Source organism: Alexandromys fortis, unplaced genomic scaffold, assembly GCF_014885135.2.
Source record: "Alexandromys fortis isolate MF-2015 unplaced genomic scaffold, M_Fortis_MF-2015_v1.1 scaffold_126, whole genome shotgun sequence".
Classification (NCBI taxonomy): Eukaryota; Metazoa; Chordata; class Mammalia; order Rodentia; family Cricetidae; genus Alexandromys; species Alexandromys fortis.
Genome location: NW_026068018.1, coordinates 650,413 through 663,660, shown reverse-complemented (window position 1 = coordinate 663,660; position 13,248 = coordinate 650,413). Strand labels below are relative to the sequence as shown.

The 13,248-nt window shown below is 42.8% G+C and overlaps 1 long non-coding RNA gene across 2 annotated transcripts in view; it reads right to left on the bottom strand.

Annotated features, from left to right (window-relative positions):
• LOC126514184 (uncharacterized) overlaps positions 1 to 5,083 on the bottom strand; it is a 7,870-nt gene extending 2,787 nt beyond the window's left edge. Inside the window, exons 1-3 of one of the 2 annotated variants that reach the window (XR_007595519.1) lie at positions 4,873 to 5,083; positions 1,775 to 1,888; positions 898 to 1,681 (exon numbers count right to left, since the gene is read on the bottom strand). This is a non-coding gene — a long non-coding RNA (uncharacterized lncRNA). Of the gene's footprint in view, positions 1 to 897; positions 1,682 to 1,774; positions 1,889 to 4,872 lie in introns of those variants that run through there. The other variant, XR_007595518.1, reaches the window with a different exon arrangement.
• Positions 5,084 to 13,248: the final 8,165 nt, after the last annotated feature.

The window sequence follows — 13,248 nt, the reverse complement described above, 5'->3', positions numbered from 1 at the left end:
TCTAGTGTTGGAAGGTGTCATACAGGCTGCTGGGAGAAAGGACATCAATGGCCATACCCAACATTGGGCCTCACATGCTACAATATCAACCTGATATTGCAACCATGGCTGCAATAGTGGCAATACAGCTAATGGCAGCAACCAACTATTCTCTTGATTGGATTTGAGGTCTGTTCCACAAGAGGGGATTCATGTTTGATGCTGTAAACATGGTCAAAAAAACTATGGCTAGCGAAGTTATAGGTCCTAGAAGAGAACCCATATTTTAATGGTCCTGTTGTCAAATTGTCTTCTAAATATTTTTATTTGTATCTATAGATTTTTATTGCTTTCACCCTTGATTAGAGAAGCTCTGTATTGCAATGGGGAATGGTTAATGCAGAAACACACTGCTGTTCAAAGTGCTCAGAATAAGTGACTTTGACATTAATACCATCTCCCACAGGAGAAAGAATATAAGAGCCAGAGGATGGGGGAGTGTTATAAAATGTTGTTTTCTACACCTGGCATGGCTATTGCATACATAAATTAACAGCAGCTATGATTACCTACACAAGACGGGCATAAGATCAAGTCAGTTAAAAATTCCAGCATAAAGAGGGGCTCACGCGTCTCCACCCCTAGCTGAGGAGCTATTGGCAATGAATGGTTTGGGGGTGAGAGTTGCTTTTCTTTAAGAGTGTGGTCAATGGTAGGGTCTCCATGCCCCAGTGAATGGTCCCACTTCTGCGATTGTACAAGTGGCATCAGATGGGTGGAAGACATGAAATTTAGAGGCAAGGAAGGACTGAGAGGTGAGTATGAGTAAGATATATTCTATATATATACATATATGTATATGTATATATATATATAATCTTGAAAGAATAAATTATCCAAAACATGACAGAAGCTAGATTCACTGTTTCCCCTTTGGATCTCAGGAACACAAGTTGAGTTTACCCTGACTCATCCCCACATGCTATGACCATAAGCTTCTGCAAAATCCCATCTTCATTTAACTTTTTTCCTCTTCCATCCTCTTTCCTCATTCTCACTCCCCCTCCCCAGGAAACACCATTCCAACTTCTCTGATGTGGGTCAGATACGGATGCATCTCAAAAAGTCACACTACTCTTTTTTTTCCCTTATACAATTTAATTTACATAAACAATAAGCCATTGTTTAACTTCCCTTTCCCCCAACACTGAGCTTTTAAAAATATGTCCATTTTCCTGTATGTCCTGACTTCCAGCTACAATGGAGTGCTCTCCTGTGCATCCCAACCTACTCTTCATCCATTTTCAAGTGACTGATACTTGGCTGCCTGCTACTACAGACAAGCATGGGTTCAGCGTTCTAACTGATGGACTCAGGGAGGTTTCTATAGAATAAAAGACAAGAGCACATGCTTCGGCTCACTGAGTATACAGAGATCAGGCTTCCTCTACACTTCCATTGTTCTTCCAAATGGCTACGCCAGTCAATTCTTCCTTCAGGAGCATCACTATGAACAGCATTTGATATCACATAGCCCTCTACATTTTGCCAGGGTCAACTTTAAGTCTATAATTCTCAAAGTTAATCACTAATGAAATTGGCAGGTTTTTAAAATACTTGGTAATAACATCCTTGGGAAGAAAACAAAGGAGTTTATTCAACACAGAACCTTGAATCTGTCGAAGCTTCTTAAACTGGTTTTCTACAAAGAAAAGTAGATGCAGCCGTATTAGTTTCAGTCACCACAACAACATGTATATGAGGTGGTAACTTAAAGAATGAGCATGGCTCCCACCTTTGGGGGTGTCTGTCGGTGGCTAGCCTGGTTCCACTGCTCTGTTGTTCTGTTGTGAAATAGAACTTTATGGCCAAGGTTTATGTTGAAACGAAACTGCTCCCTTCATGGTGACTGGGAAGAAGAAAGAGTAAGAGGTGTTAGGGTCCAAATATCCTTTCCCAGAGTCCACTACCAGTGAGACACTCTCCTTCTAGGAGGCTCCGCATCCTAAAGGTTCTGTGGATTCTCAACAGTACCAGTGGCTGATGATCAAGTCTCCAACCCACGAACCCTTGAAGGACAAACCAGACCCAAACTCAAGCAACTGCACCCCCATTTCCTTCCTAGCTCTGCCATATTTTTTCTCTTACCTCATCTTATTTTCCTTTTCTCAAGATCCTCTTCTACCCTGTGATTTACTGTTTTGTGACTCTCAACCTATGCGGTCTTCCTCAGAGATCGTACTCATTTCCCTGGTCTCAACCACCACCTTCGCACTGTGTGAATATATGTCACTGGAAACGGTTTAATAAAGAAGCTGACTGACCAATAGCTGGACAGTAAGGGAAGTGGGGAAAACCAGATTAAGGACACTGGGAGGAAGAAGAAGGGCGGAGTCAGAGGAGCCACTGGCTGGACTCAGAAGAAGCAACATGAAAAGTACATGGATGAGGTAAATGAGCCTCGGAGCAGCACATAGATTAATATAAATGAGCTAATTTAAGTTGTAAGAGCTGCTTAGCAATAAGCTCGATCTATTGGCTGAGCATTTATAATTAATAATAAGTCTCTATGGGTTTACTTGGGAGCCAGCGATCCTAACAAAAACATTGCACAAATGGTGCCCAATGTGGGGAAACATGGATCCACATAAAACCTGAGACAGCTTTTTTAAAAAAAAAAAAAAAGGTGGGGGTGGGATTCCAACCACACAAAAACAGAATCAAATGCGGCTTCTTGACAAGCATATTTTCTAAGACGGGCTCTGTTTGCTAGCAGCAAGCTGAGGCTCAGCTCCTTTAAGAGACAGCTCCCTGGCTCGTGTTAGTGGCAAACACAGGCAGGACTCTTTTAAGAGACCCTGCTACCAAACACTTAAATGGGGTTTATGAGCAGCGGGCAGCATGCTACTGGGTGGCAGTGTGGACCCAACAACTTCTCAGAACTAGAGTGGTAAACGTGGCTCCTGCCTGTACCTCTGCTATGAAGCTAAGCTCTCAAAGCAGCTAACGCCATGCGCTAAGCTGAGCAATGCCCATGGCTGACATAGCAGTTTATGATTCCTCTCACGTAATCAAAGAACAATACAGATGCTCAGTAAAGACACCGCCAGGCTGGATGTTGGTGGCGCAAGCCTTTAATCCCAGCACTAGGAAGGAAGAAACAGGCGGATCTCTGTGAGCTTGAGGCCAACCTGGTCTACAGAGTGAGTTCCAGGACAGGCTCCCAAGCTACAGAAAAACCCTGTCTCAAGAAGCCAATTAAAAGAAAAAGAAAAAGAAAAAAGATCCAGACAGAAAAAAACTGTAAATGGTTACAGTGTATTTTAAAATGCACACAGGCTCAGGGAAGAGAAGCGGAAGGGTACAGACAGTCATAGATTAAAAATAATAAAGTCCTTAAAGAAAGAGTAAAGTAATATAAAGGAAAAACGCTACACAAAGATGGAAAACACATGGGTAACATGTTATTGTGCTGTCTTTAGAGTTTCTGACAGCTAATAAAGAAACGACAGTTGCTAAGACACATTTAGATTATAAAAACTGTTGCATTGAATCAACCCATATATTTTAAAAATGTCTTGGCATCAAAATGAAAAAAAAAGCTATTCTGTTTTCAGGAAGAGGTTATGCTTCTGTTTCCACAGAAGAGGAGAGACTGTGGATTCGTTTGAGGTTGATATGGATCAGATTTGATGGGGGAAGAGCTTCTGAACATCCCAGCTACAAACACAAAGAAATAAACCTAGGAGGACTACAAGATACCTGCTCAAACATAAAACAAACAAAAAAAAAAACATCTTTGGCTGACTTGTGTATAATACACAGTCTATACTTGTATTAATACATACCTTTAAAAGTTTGTGTATCTTCAGAGCAGATGGCTCAAATGATCCAGCATCCAAAACAGCTTCAAGGCTGCTGGCTGAGATGACCCAGCCTCACAAACTTAACCATTATTCTAAATTTTCTCAGGGTCCCTCAAAGATGCCAACACTACCAGACAACAGGAAGCAGTCTAGAAAAAACAACACCTACATTCCCAAAAGCTGGAATGTGCATGCTTGTCATATTTAAAAGGGGTTGGTTACAACTTATTCTCAGTCATACTCAGGAAAACTACTGAAAGGAGCCAGATCCAAGGATCTCATATCCACACGTATGTCTGTGAACCACATATGCGCCTTGTGCCTGGTGCCTGTGAAAAGCCAGAAAAGACCACTGGATCTCCTGGAACTGGAGTTACAGATGTTTGTGAGCTACTATGTGAGCACTGGGAACTGAACCCGGGTCCTCCGCAAGAGTAGCCAGAGCTTTGAATCACTGAGCCATCTCTACAGGCCCTATTATTTATTTATTTATTTATTTATTTATTTATTTATTTATTTGAGATATGGTTTCTTTGTGTAGCCTTGGCTGTTCTAGAAATAGGTCTGTAGACCAAGTTAGCCTTGAATTCACAGAGATCCGCCTGCTTCTGCCTCCCAAATGCTGGTGGGATTAAGGACATGCACCGCCACTGCCTGGCTCAGCCCCCAAGTTCTGCCATCTCCTACCCAAGATAGTTTAACCACCACCTGACTGTTATTACGTTCTTATACACCTCCTCTTCCAGGTTATCTTCCATATGGTGGACACGCATTTTTAGACACAGATTTGATAATCTTAGTTCCTAAAATATTTCACCTTATCCCCTTATCTGTTGACAACCGCGAGTTTTTTTTCTCAGAGAGAAAAGGGCACTTGTAATAAAATGATGAATTTTCCCTGTCCTTTCAAGTCTCAGGGTGCTACTACATCTGTCTCTCCAATGACCAAACAGCTTTATTATGCTTTCTGTTGCCTTAATTTAATACCACAAACTGGTCGTAAGGAAAAGAGACCTCTTATTCTCACCCTTCTGAAGACTGGGAAGTTCGAGATTGTTCAACATATCTGATGACGTCCTTCTTGCTTGTGGGGAGACTCTGAAGTGACCTATGGTTGCATTGGGAATAAAATAGTAACAGGGGCTGAGAGTCCCGGCTCAGATCTCTTCTCTTTATAGAAAAATTCATCATCCCTAGGGCCTGTTACACTTTGATTTTGTCTAATTCTCAAAGGTCTTCCCTGCAAACCACAGTCCGAGTTCCTATCTTGTTATTATCTATTATCTGTCTATCTATTATCTACTATCTATTATTATTATTATTACTATTATTATTATTATTATTATATTATCTACTATCTCACACATGAGCTTTGATAGGAATATTCCCTCCACAGGAGCAGAACCCTGAGAGGGAGGGTTTGCCAGACTCACTCAGCCTATAAACAGCAACATAACCAAAGCCAAAACATACTACAGTAAACCAGAAATAAGATGTCTTAAATTATGGACAATTATGGGCATCCAGTCCAAAGGGATGGTGGTAGTGCTAGAGTTGGAGCTGCAGCTGTGGAAATTACCCTTAGCGCCCATCTGCTAAAGCCAGTCGAGTCTAAAGCCAATGCCTTGGGCAAATCCAGTGACCCACAGCTAGGCTCTATGGCACTGTTACCAGGCGTGTGGCTATTTGGGAAAGAGATCATGAAAAAATGAGTCAACGCCCAGAGTAACACTATACACAGAGTGAATTTAAATTAAACCAATGTTGTATCTCTGTATAAGACAGAGAAAGGCTAAAACTTAGTTAACCTGAGAGCTCCGATCGGCTATGGAGTGATATTAAGAACAAATGCATAGTGAAAAGAAGCCCACTTCTGTTCAGAAATGGGGGAATCAAAAACTCCAATCAAACAGTCAAACGACCATTTATTTCTGCATTTACTTCTCCATTCTTAGAAGCTTGAATAACCCTCGAGTTAGTCATTTATCAAACACCATATGCTGGCTTTCACATCGACATTATTTCAACTGGAAAAGACTATCTCAAACTCTAGAACTAAGCATGATAGCACTTTAAAAGAAAAAGAAAAAAAAGTTAGCATCAACCTCCAGATTTGTAATAATTACATATCAGCTGGGCTTCCATCTTGATCCAGAAAAGATTTATAACTGATATAATATTGACTTATTCAAATCAGTAATCTACTCTTTCCTCGTAGGTTAAAAAAATCCGTAGTAGATTACATAGAATTGCTGTGGAGACCAAGGGAATAGACTCCTATTCACAAACTCACTTCTTCATCCACTTCGGGGAAAATAGCGGAGTTAATATACTTTTACCCCTGGTCCACTGGCCAGAGCTTAGGCATGTGGCCGTGCATTGCTGCAAATCCAGATGGGAAGCACAGTCTTTATTCCCAGCAGGTTTAAAATCCTAAACTCTGGATTTCTAGTGCTAAGAAGAACAATGAATACTGAAGGATTTGAAACATCGTCTCCATGTGCCCAATCTCATTCCACAATGGTCATCAAATTTATTCTTCTTTCTACATTTCTTCTGAATTGAAGATGTTAGAATCAAGTTCATGTCTGCGATGAAGCTATGATGTGCAAGAATCATGACACACCATACTTTCTAGTTTGTTTCATTAAAGTGACTATGGACTTTAACAGAAGCACATGTGAACTTTCTAAGCCTGAATATTAAGAATAAATACAAAAAAGCACAGTTTGATATGGTATACAATACATAAATCAAAAAAAAACCATGGCAAATAAATCAAGGAATGGAGATCAAAAGACTTCTCCAGAAAGATTCATTGGCAGGCTCAAGATGCAAATCCAAATTTAAATTTGATTTGCATATGCATGGCAGAGGATTTCCTATTTTTATTCTTTTCTAAGTGTCTTCTAGACTCGCTTCCTCAGACTGTTTCTCTCTTGCAGCCATTACTGTCAAACTCCAGTTGAGAGCAGTTTCTGGAATAATTGAATATTATTTATGGGAGATAAATGAATCTCTCAGCATATAGACTGCTCTGAGTGTTCCCTGTGAGCCCCCTTTTCCATCCCTCCACGGCGTTGCAGTGGGAGGAAAAGCAGGGGCTGGAAAGAATGTGAGTCATGAATGTCAGGAAGCAAAGTTTGGAGTGACGAGACTTTTGCACAAATATTTGAATATAAAAACTGATCCATGCCTTCCTAACTGTGGAACGCTGCAGGAAATTAGAATCAGCATATTTAACCACACGTCTCTGGTGTAAACTTCTCTGTCAGATTTTAGTAGCAAGGACACTGTATCTCCTTTAGAGAGCCGATGGATGACTTCCTTAGAAGGATGCTTGGGCTTTTCCTTTTAGAAGCCATTGCTCGCTCTGAAGGTTTTTACTTCTACTTTCAAATGACTAAGCAGGGAGAAGGGAAGTCTTCTCGCGGTTAGCGTGATCTCTCAGTACCAACACAGCACAGCCGCCGACCATGACCACTGGATGCCTAGGGATGCTGGGCACTTTAGTGGTGTGCTTGCTGATCCTCCTTGCAGCTGTCTTAGACATATATCCATCACCACATCTACAACGCTGATTCTACCCTTTCTAGCTAAGCCTCCACCATAGCCATAGATTACAGCTGTGTGCGCCGACTGCAAGCCTTCGCACTGAGCTCACAGCATCGATTCTACACCGCCTAAGGGGGAGTTTGGAGCCTAAGCCTCAACTCTGCCCAGTGGCCATGTTCCAGCAACACCGAAACTGGAAAAGGAGCCTCTTTGACTTCTTTGCAAAGTTTCAAACCTGACCTCAAAACGCTGCTCTACCAAGAGCTGCTGTTAGGGACTCTCTAAACATGTGTAGTTACAAGAAGTAAAACTGCAGTTATTGTTTTCCCCAACACATGAGCCCATCCTGAAATTACTTTGGGTTTTGTTGACTTTCTGGTAGAATTAAATGTAGTTTTTTTAAAGGTGTATTTACATATTAGTTAGACTTTTAACTTATAGTGTATGACCTAGATGGGACCAAAAAGGAGGTGTATGAGGCCACGCATGGGAGACTGGCTGCGGGACTGACTTCCCTTTATAGGACCCTACATGAACAATTTGCCTCCAATGAAGTAAAGGACTTTGAAGTAATTTTCCTGAGGACAGGGCACTCAAAGATCGTTAGTTTCTGCATAGTTGGGGTAAGGGAGATAAGATTACTAAGTCAGCTCCGGTCAGAGAGAAGCATGTCCCGATGTCTCATAGACATTCTTCTCATGAACAGCAGCTTTGTGAACCAAGATAGTCTTTACAACATGTGGAAGAAAGAGAGCAGCCACGCTGAACTTGGGCAGCAAGAGAGCTAAGTACTTCTAAGGGAAGACGCTAAAAGCGTTAAAAAGACTACGCCTAAAAATGACGCCATAGCCGAGACAGGATGCCCTCGGGATGCTGTTCAAAAGTAATAACCATGTCCTTTAATTCTGACAAATATTTACATATCGCTAGGCTAGTGAGAGCTACCTAGTTTTGCACTCGTGTTAAAGTAAGCAACTCTATAATATGATCTATGCTCCGCTCTTGGGGGCAAAGTATGTGGAGCACCCACTGGGGCTAGTCTCTCCCCTGGCAATGGATCCCATAAAGACACAGCAGATAGCAAACAGTCAGTCAAAAGCAGCACTCGAAGGCTCACCAAAAATGTATTTTGTGTACATGCTATGATTTGTCCCTGTTTCTCACATTCATATTGCCACTAGCACAGAAATAAACATTTAGGTAATGGAAAGTTTATTTTTTAAGTTAATGTCTAGGGTGACTTTGAAATATTTTATTTTGGAGAAAGAAACATATTTCTTATTACTTGCAACTCCCTCTATAAGCCTGATAAAAAGCATGTTTTGTTTTTCCACGTGAACAACAAACTCTCAGCAATCCTCAATTCTGTCTGTTCTAGCAAGGGAACGAAAGTGCAGCCATTACGGGGGAATTATTGGGTAGGACAAACTGTCTTTCACTGAAGTCATTATTGCTTCTAATGCGAAAACTCAAAAGAAAGAAAGCAGATAAAATGCAACAGTAATTATTATAGGCGATGAGAGGAATTACAACTGTTTCAGACAGATGAGGCCGTCTGAACAATCAATAACATTTCAGCACTCCCTTTATATGATAGTTTGTGGTTATAGTTCTTTTCACACCAAAGTGCTCATTTGATTGGTTCTCTGGAGAAGTACAGGGGCTGAAATAAAGAACGAAAGTGCTTGCGTACTGTCATCGACCCGGAGGACCTGTCAAGCCGCCTTCTGCACTCAATCGACCTTTACATAAACACATCCTTAATACAGTACAGTTGAAAACGCGTAGCATTCTTACTTCGTCAAAATAGCTAGTGAAATCGCCAAGTTATTTTTGCTAGAATTGCTTCAGATGGCCAAAATACCAATTCGCTTCTGACTGGAATCCTATCAACTTGCTAGTTTTGTTTGTTTGGTTTTTTGTTTGTTTGTCCCTCTTTTTGAGACAGGCTCTCACCCTGTAGCTCAGGGTAGCCTTGAACTCAGAGCAATCCTCCTGCCTCAGCTTTGTGAGTATTTTTTTTTCATTTACGGGTATGAATGTTTTACCAGCCTGTGTCTGTGCACCACGTGTATAGCATCCATGGAGGCCAGCAAAAGACACCCACATACTCTGGAACTAGTTACAGACAGCTGTCAGCCACCACGTGAGTGATGGGAACCAAACCCGAGTTGTCTGCAAGCAGCAAAAGCTCTTAACCACTGGGCCATCTTTGTAGGCCCAGTAGTGGTTATTTTAAAGAACATTGTTATTTATAAGTAATGAGAAATATATGTAATGTATTATTTATGGGTGAGGTGAGGATGTCTTTCATTTTATGAGCAGAGGATAAGAATGAAGTCTCTGAGCCAGGCACAATAGTCTATGCCTGCTATCCTAGGACTCAAGAGGTTGAGGCAGGGTTAGTGCAAGTCCGAGGCCAGTCTGCACACACAGCGTGAATGAAGTTTCCTGGGAGGAACTGAATTTTATGGAAGGCTGATTAAATGATTAGAACGCCACTATTTGTAGGGAGGCCAGAATGCTACAGATAAAAGAACCGAGTTAAAATGCATTGTGGGCTGTCTTCAGTACTCCTAAATAGTAATTCCTGGCCTCCCTCTGTGTCTGCCACACAGGTAAATTCTTTCAGAGCATGCAAAATTGACAGATCACTAACTGTCACCAACTGATCAGCTAAGATCGTCATCAAGTCTGAGGCCTATGAGTTCCCCGCTTTTCAGTAACCCACTTACCTGATGTTTGCACCCATATATTTCAAGACTCTGTGTAAGTACTAAAGAGAGGAAGAAAGGAGGGAGGGAGGGAGGGAAAGAGGCAATGAGAGAGGGAGAGAGAAATAGAGGGAAGAAGGGAAAAGAAAGAAAAGAAATATAAAAAGGGCAGAGAAAAGAAAAAGAAGATGACAGGGGAGTCCCTCTATGTCAGGATTGGCTCTCTGCGATTCCGCTCAGCTTTGCCAATGGAAGTCAAGGCAGAGGCCAGAGAGTCTGGCAAACAGGGACTTTACAGCTGCCTTTGAGAAAAAGAAAGCTGTGTTCTTTTGCCTGGAGTTCCTGGGCGGGAGCTCTGCAAATGGTTAAGATCCTTCAGGAAGTGAAACGCAGTTCTTCTTCCTTCTGCAGCCTCTGTTTAAGGAGTCTGGGTCCTGGTTTCCAGCAGCTGTAAGCCCAACAGTGAGATTCCACAAGGTTTTGCTCCTTTATCAATAATTTAAAATAACTAACTGTATTTAAGTAGATATCATATGCATAATTGAATGAACCCGTATATGCATGCTTTCCAACTAGAGACTGAAGTTGCATAAAACTAACAAGTCTTGTCTATGTCTGCATGAGACAGAGAATCTGTCTTTTTATTACAGGAAAGGTCCATGGAAAGACTTTTCTGCAATGGCTTCCAAAGTAATGTGTTGTGCTGTGAAAAGGCAGAAGTGAGATTCACACTTGAGGGTTTCCTGTGCTGGTCATGCCTGTCTTCATATCCTGCCAGTCGGTTGTTTATTATTATTGTTGTTATTGTTTATTATTATTATTACTACTACAGTGGTGTGTGTGTGTGTGTTGCATGGTCTCAAAGCTGAGGACAGCCTTTTCTCTCTCTCCCTGTCGCCATTTTCAATGCCCTCCCTGTCCTTTTTCTGTCCTTCCCATCCTATGATCTTTTCTAAAAACTCATAAAAATGAAAGTTCTCCCACAGCCTCCTGTGCTTTGTAATGTGCTTCCTGGGGCGGCCCTCTGGCTAGACCCTGTTAGTTACTACCACAGTGGCCGCTAGAGGGAGACTCAGAGGCAGCTTTTCCTCGGTTCACCTGTTCTGGATCATCCTTAGCAATGGTCCTCCATCCTGGGTGGGTGCTTGGTTTTCCGCCTCCTGCTTTATTTCCAGAATTGTTCGAATTAATCTGAATGCATTTTTTTTTTTAAAGAAATATAGGCACCAGCACTGACTGGGAAAGCTTCCCAGCATTCCGGAGTTCCTCAGACACAGCACCTGCTGGGCAGAGTCCCACCCAACCCACACTCCTAGATCCTGAAAACAGGGATTTGAGAAGGGCTAGAAAAGGGAGACGGATCGAACACAAAGCTTAAGATTCCGGTATGCCCCTCCCCTTTGTTACTCCTGCACCCCCTTTTGGGCTTTTCATGTCTTGGGTGCCTGATCTAGTAGCTCTTCACACTAAATCCCCACAGTCTAATTCCTAAAGCAGCTTCTCCTTTCGAGTGATCTGTGTGATATATCCTGACCCTCCAAACCGCTTTATTTCAGTGCCTAAAAGAATCAATCCCTTTATCCGTGTTCTCGAAATGATTAGCATGCCCGGCTACAGCTCTCTGGAACCTGGGACCTGACAACAGGAAGGTGGCGGGCACTGTCGCTAGGCCTGGCTTTTTGGAGCCCTGTGCTCATCTGCCATTCTGTTCCAGCTGCAGGCGTCCATCTTCTTGCTCGCTCCGCGTCCGCCCACCCACGTGCTGTTCCCTCACCTGACACCTCCAGGCGTGCAACTGCTTCAGACCTATTCCTTTTTCCAACCTCAACACACTTACCGCTTCTGGGGGGGATCTTTTCCAAAACTTCCTCTGCTGCAAGACCTGGCATTTCCAGGGCACTTGCAGCTCTTATAGAGAAAAGGGTTTAAATAAATAATTGACTACTTCACTACTCGGTGTCGGAATGTAAATTAGATGAAGCCTAAGGCGCTGTGGCGGCGAGAGGCCTGAAACGGCTAAACAATCCTGGAGCCAAGATTCTGGGCCTTGGGACTACGGAGGCTTCCCTTTGAACAACTGAGTAGAAGAAGAAAGCCCGGGTCTAAAAGAAAAGACAAAACTCAGATAGGAAGGGCGGGCCAGGCCGTGTTTGAAGAACTCCTGAAGACCTTGTGTGTTACCAGAGCACAGAAAAGGACAAATTCTCAAGGCCTGGTTGATAAGGAAGGCTGCTGGGAGACTCAAGAATGACCTTGAAGGCAGGCAGAACTGGCCCCAACTGCGGGCCCAGAGAAAGGAAGGGCCTGCGTTTAACAGGCAATAAACAGAACTGGTCTATAACCCTTTCCTCCTCACATGACATTTAAAAGGAAAAAAAAAAAAAAAGACTTTAAATTATGAGGGTTTTTTTTCTTTTCTTTTCTTTTTAACTGAGATTTTAAAGACTTTCTTCCTATTCACTGTGTAGACACAGTTGCCAGTTTCTTCTAAAGCCCTGAAGGGGCAATCTCTAAAAAAATACCAGAGCACTGAGACCCGCCAAGGTGCAGTGTTCCAAGTGGCAGGCTGCGAAGGAGGGTACCAGGACACATAACAACGGTGGGCACTGCGGGTACAGAGGGACAAAGCCTTTGATCCAGAAGAGTGCCGAGCCAGGCCGCGAGCCTGGGCCCTGAAGCCCACAGAGCTTGCTGACTGCCTGCCACTCAGGACTGTGTGAACCAAGACCAGAGTCAAGGGAAGGAATTGGGTTTCGACTGGTGGCAAGCAGAGCCCCAAGAAGTCGTTTGTGGGAGTGTGTCAGGAAACTGAGTTGTTACCGTCAGCAGGGCAAAGAGCAGGACACTCAGAGAACGTGGGGACTTTCAGGAAAGCACGGGAAGATGACTGGGCGCAGTCTGACCTTATACGTCCCTTTAGAGCAGGAGGAACAGCAGCGTTAACACAGCATTTAACGTGACCGGTCCTTTACAGGAACGGGTTCAGATGCAAATCAGTCACCTGGACTTTCTTCGGCCCTGCAGGCCACCTGGGTTTGATATCTGTCCTCTTGCAAATTAGCAGATCTGTTCTTTGGAATTGAAACTATTTTTACCTGGTTCTGCATGGCTCTGTGTCCTCATGTTTTAGATTT